Source organism: Oryctolagus cuniculus, chromosome 1 (assembly GCF_051225735.1).
Source record: "Oryctolagus cuniculus isolate XC-2025 breed Fujian yellow rabbit chromosome 1, ASM5122573v1, whole genome shotgun sequence".
NCBI classification, from domain to species: domain Eukaryota; kingdom Metazoa; phylum Chordata; class Mammalia; order Lagomorpha; family Leporidae; genus Oryctolagus; species Oryctolagus cuniculus.
The window spans coordinates 79,350,391-79,356,139 of record NC_142867.1 but is presented as its reverse complement, the minus strand read 5'-3'; the positions used below and the strand labels follow the sequence as shown (position 1 = coordinate 79,356,139).

Sequence of the window (5,749 nt, the reverse complement as noted above, 5' to 3'; positions counted from 1 at the left end):
AGCCAGGGCTGTGCCAGGCCAAAGCCAGGAGCCAGGAGCTTCTTCCAGGTCTCCACATGGGTGGCAGGGGCCCACACTTTCTAGGCCATCTTCCACTGGTTTTCCCAGACCATTAGCAAGCAGCTGGAACATGAGAAAGGGAGCAGCAGAGATAAAAACTGACCCCTTATGGGATGGTGGAATCATAGGTACTGCTTTACTTGCTTTGTCACACTGCCAGCCCCACTTTAACTTTTTAAAATAAGAAACCTAGATATATTTATTCTTCTTTATCAACATTCTTTAGTTGCTACCTCCTACTAATCCTAATTTCTAAATAATTATTACATCTGTCTCCCTATATATTTCTATCTTTTTTTCCAGATACATCAGACCAATGATACATCTCTTCAGAATTCAATCTGATGAACTATGCAACCATCATAGTATAATATATTTATATCTTAAACTATCATAATCTCTAATCAATGTCACTACTATGGCTTTCTTTTTTTAAAAAATTTATTTATTTATAAGGCAGTTACAGAAAGGCAGGGGCAGAGAGAGAAAGAAAGGTCTTCCATTCACTGGTTCACTCCCCCAGATGGCTGCAACCAGGATCTAGAAGCTTCTTCTGGGTCCCCCATGTGGGTGCAGGGTCCCAAGCACTTGAGCCATCTTCCACTGATTTCCCAGGTGCATTAGCAAGGAGCTGGACTGGAAGAGGAGCAGCCCGGGCTCGAACCAGTGCCCATATGGAATACCAGCACTACAGGAAGCAGTGGCTTTTACCCGTGCCACAGTGCCTGCCCCTGCTATGGCTTCTTGAAATACCCTCTTAGTCCAAGCCTTTCCTTCTTCCAGTCTTCATCTCAGCAATGGTGACAATGTCACAATGCTACTTAAAATTCTCAATTAGCTTTCAACACTTCAGAGAGATTTCAAGGATACGGATAGTAGGTTAGGGTTAGTAGTTCTACAAATGAACATCCAATAAACTTGTGGTTTTCATAATGCAGGATCCGGAAATTTAAAATCAACAAAACCAACTCGATTGGCAGGGATACATGGAAGTTGAAGGACAAATATTGTGATGGTTACAGTCATCTATTAGTATGATATCCAACTACTAAATAGGATGTAAGTGGAAGTGGTTTAGTGTGGAATCTCAGATATGGGAAATGTAAACTTGAACAGTTGTATTTGTTTATAATAACAGCTACCAAATATTCTTTAAAAATATCAGCTTTTCGGAAAGCTATCCCCTTTGAAGATATTTCCATCTGGTCATATAACTTTCTGGGCATTCTCTTATATTAAAAGTTTCCTATCAGTTCTGAGAAACTCAGACATCTTTGTTCTAACATTTCGATCATCTCTCAGGGCCTCTGTTACCCCACAGGATAGCAACGTAAAAACAAGGAAATAATGACCCTTCTTCCTGGCAGATGTAGTGACCTGCACAGGTTAAGTCTCCTCAGACTGTATGAGAGTCTAGCAACCTGAAATGATGTGGTCTGCTTTGAACAAACCCACTCCTCTTTTTTTTTTTTTTTTTTTCCCTAATCTAGCTATGGGATAGGAATGACTAAGTGAAAACAAAAAGGCATTTCCTAATCAGCTGTAACATCACTGGTTTTCAAGTATTTCCAAGATGATTATCCACTGCAGCTGAAATTGTCCATCCTTGGCGATACCTTGGAGTTACCTGTGCCTATTTCAGTCTGACTTTAACCATGACTTTAAGGCGTAAGTCACTGGATTCCCCCAAAATTCTTCTCTTACACAAATTTGTTTTAACTGGAACAATTCCCCAGGCTTTAAAAACATTTGATATTTGTTATCCTGACAGCTCTATTCAAAACTGAGATATGAAAAATGATCTATTCATTGGGATGTATGGGAAAGAACTATAAAAACTCTTAAGACTTGGTTTGGCAGAGACATTTTCCCATTCAAAAATGAGTAGTGCTTTTGGCACTTGCTGTGATACTTTGTAGCTGGCAGCTGAATTCTCTTGGCCTCTGCCCAAAACTCTGGACTCAAAAGCTGATCATAAAATCTCTCCTTTAGTTGAAGATAGATTTAAAACTCTTAATGATCATTTACATGTCAAAAATAAGATATCGTATTAAACTAGTTTTGAGACACAATGCCTGTCCAAACTTCTATAATACATTAAGAATAATGTTTTTGAATAATAGTATGTTACTTGTGTTTTTCTGTAAAAGAATTTATGATAGTTAGGATAGGCTTTAATGCCCATTTTACACTTTCAAAAATTGAGATGTAGTCAGTTCCAGAGCCTGGATCAGCATATTTCAAAAAAAAGGTGGTTGGGTCTATAGATCTAGACTTAAGCCTGTTCTCTTTCCATTTATATCACATGCTTTTCAATGTATATTTTTACATAATACAGCACAGAAGGACTTGGAATAGTAATCCTTCCTTTAATTAAGGCTGAAAGCAAATTATACAACAGTCTAAACCAATAATGGCTTGGAGATTCATTCACTCCACCTTAGCATTATTTTTTTCATGCTTTACTTGAATATAATTTTCCCACCCACAGTTGATCTATTATTATGAAACGATTGTCTCAAAATATGCACATAAATAAGTATGTCCTGGTACCATAAAACTAGAAGCACCATGTTTGTTTTTCCAAGACCTGTGTTAGCAATGATCCCGTCTCTATAAATCAACTGTCCTCTAACCCATAGCTCCATGCCATGCTCTGGGACCTCCAAATGCGGTCTTTTTTATTTCACAAGGAGGTAGCATGTCTGTTTCCTCCATATTAAAAACCAATAGCATTGACCCACTATCTTTCAATTGGAAGATAATTCTGGCTTAATTCAGTCATGTGAACATTGCTACCTATCATCTTCCATTCTTTTTCTTGTAAAAGTGAGATTAGAAGTTGTTGAGGGAAGAGTCAAATGGAACACAATGTTACAAACTTATTCTTGTGACATAATGTAGGTCCTCAAGTGTGACTTGGTGTGGGATAAAAGGAAGTAATTGTCTAATACATGGCCTAGGCAAGCAAAGTAATGTGACTGAGGCAACATAGCTATTTAAAAGGGGGCAGCTTCTATAATGGATGGACTATGGCTACAGGGGTCTGTTGGACATAAATGGGGGTGATAACGTGACTATAAATTTTGCAAAAGATTCTCAGTTTGTGCCTGGGTGCAGTAGACAGATAGTGTCAGTACCCAGCAAAATAGTAGAGAAGCAATGGGCCAGGGCTCTGTGGAGGAACTGGAGAATAATGTAGGAGATGTTCAAGGTTCTGCCAAAGCAGAAGGCCTGCAGCTCTGAGCTTGGATTTCACCCCAAAAGTGTAGCATTTTAACAACAACAATCAGACTCAGCTATTAAGTTAATGTCTGTGGAAGGAAATCATGTAATCCAATGTTGATTTTGGTAATATTATTGTTGTAAAGGAAAGTTTAAGAGAAAGGGCAAGAGAGGAAAATGTGAATTCAGTTAGGAGGCTGTGTTATCTTCAAAATCTGTCTAAATCTTATCTCTTTGTAAGACTTATTTTTCCAGATTCCTATAGGGTGAACTACATTTTCCAAATCACTTGACATTTATTATCTGTTTCTGTATTATACTTTCCTAGTGAGATTGTAAACATTGAGGCAGGGGCTGGCGCTGTGGCATAGCAGATAAAGCCTCCACCTACAGTGCTGGCATCCCATATGGGCGCTGGTTCGATTCCCAACTGCTACACTTCCAATCCAGCTCTCTGCTACGGCCTGGGAAAGCAGTAGAAGATGGCCCAAGTCCTTGGGCCCCTGCACCCACATGGGGGACCTGGAGGAAGCTCCCGGCTCCTGGCTTTCGGTGCAGCTCCAGCCATTGCAGCTAACTGGGGACTGACCCAGCCGATGGAAGACCTCTCTTGCTCTCTGCCTCTCCTTCTTTCTCTGTGTAGCTCTCTTTCAAATAAATAAATAAATCTTAAAAAAAATAGCAAAGCAACAATTTGATTAATGTTGAGGCAGGGCAGGCATTGTGATGTACCACACACTATATCGGAGTACTAGTTTGAGTTCCAGCTCCTGCTAATGAGCCTGGGAAAATAGTGGATGATGTCCAAAGTGCTTGAGTGGTTGCCACCCACATAGGAGACATGAATGGAATTGCTGGCTCCTGGTTTTGGTATGGCCCAGGTCAGACTATTGGAAGCATTTGGGATGTGAAACAGAGGATATAAGATTCTTTCTCTCTCTCTCTCTCTTTCTCTGCCTTTAAAAAAATAACTGACATCATAAATAAGAGTGTCAATTGTTAAATCAACAATGGGAGTCACTATGCACCTACTCCCCATGTAGGATCTCTGTCCTTAATGCATTGTACTATAGGAATTAATGGTAAAACTACTACTCAAACAATACTTTATACTTTGTGTATCTGTGTAGGTGCAAACTGTTGAAATCTTTACTTAGTATATACTAAGTTGATCCTCTGTATATAAAGATAGTTGAAAAGGAATTTTGATGAAGAATGGGATGGGAGAGGGAGTGGGAGATGGGATGGTTGTGAGTGAGAAGGAGGTTATGGGGGGAAAAGCCACTATAATCCAAAAGTTGTACTTTGGAAATTCATATTTATTAAATAAAAGTTAAAAAAATAAATAAAATAAATAAATATTTAAAATTTTTTGATGCATTTCATTTCACTCATAACATTTGGTTTATAATGAACAATCAGGAAAATACATGGATGTTTTTCAGTGAAAAGTACAAGGTGGAAGTAATTCAACATGTCGTGAGCAGAGAAATGGGTGCATAAGATGTTATGTTTAGGGATATACTTATAGATATGTCCAAAGTGTAAGGTTGGTTGATTCCTGTGAAAAAGTGTCATCAGGGAAATAACTTTGAGAATCTCCAAGTCATACTCACATTCTTATGCTTACTGTTTGAAAGATGTCTTACTTTATGTCTTTTTTATTCAACGTATTTGTATTTTTATGTGATTATTGTAAATACATATAGTTGATTTGTTTTTAAAAAAGATAGCCTGATAGTCTCTAAATTGTGTTAGTGTGTTGAATCCATGTATACATAATGTAGTTATTGAAATAGTTGTATTGAAGTCCACCATCTTGGTTTTTAATTCCTATATGACCTATGTACTCTATTTCCTACTTACTTTGGGTAAATGAAATATTTTGGATACTCTATTTTGTCTCCTCCATTGGCTTTTTAGTAATTCATTTCTGTGTATATAACAGTGTGCATTTTTGTTTAAGAAATTGCTTTCTAGATTACTGTATGTATAATTGGTTTACACAGATTATTGTTAAAAAATACCAGGGTTCTGCAGAAAGTTCAAGGAAGTGCAACCTGAAAAAACAATGCATAGATTTCAGGTTTTTTGGCACACAAAAAGTTTATTTTATAATTCCATTTCCACAAACATACCCTAATATACTACATGAACATTTGGGAGATACCCAAACTATTATCCAAACTGTAACACTTTGTTAAATTTTTGCTTTAAGCAGACAATAGGCTATACACTGATAGGTGTGTGTGCGTGTAAAAGTAGAAATACTTTAAAACAATGCTCTTTTAAATTCCAACCTACTATTTCCAGTGTTCTTTATTCATTGCAGAACCAGGTTTCTACCATTTCTTTTAAGCCTGTAGAACTTCTTTTAGCATTTCTTATAAAGGTGATCAATTGGAAGAATTATTTAGCATTTCTATATCTGAAATGTTTTCAATTAATAATTTTGAGGAATATT

At 37.3% G+C, this 5,749-nt stretch overlaps 1 non-coding gene across 1 annotated transcript; it reads right to left on the bottom strand.

Annotated features, from left to right (window-relative positions):
* Positions 1-361: 361 nt before the first annotated feature.
* Positions 362-429, bottom strand: LOC127485282 (small nucleolar RNA SNORD77). The gene has a single exon (XR_007912403.1). It is a non-coding gene; the product is annotated as a small nucleolar RNA SNORD77 (small nucleolar RNA).
* Positions 430-5,749: the final 5,320 nt, after the last annotated feature.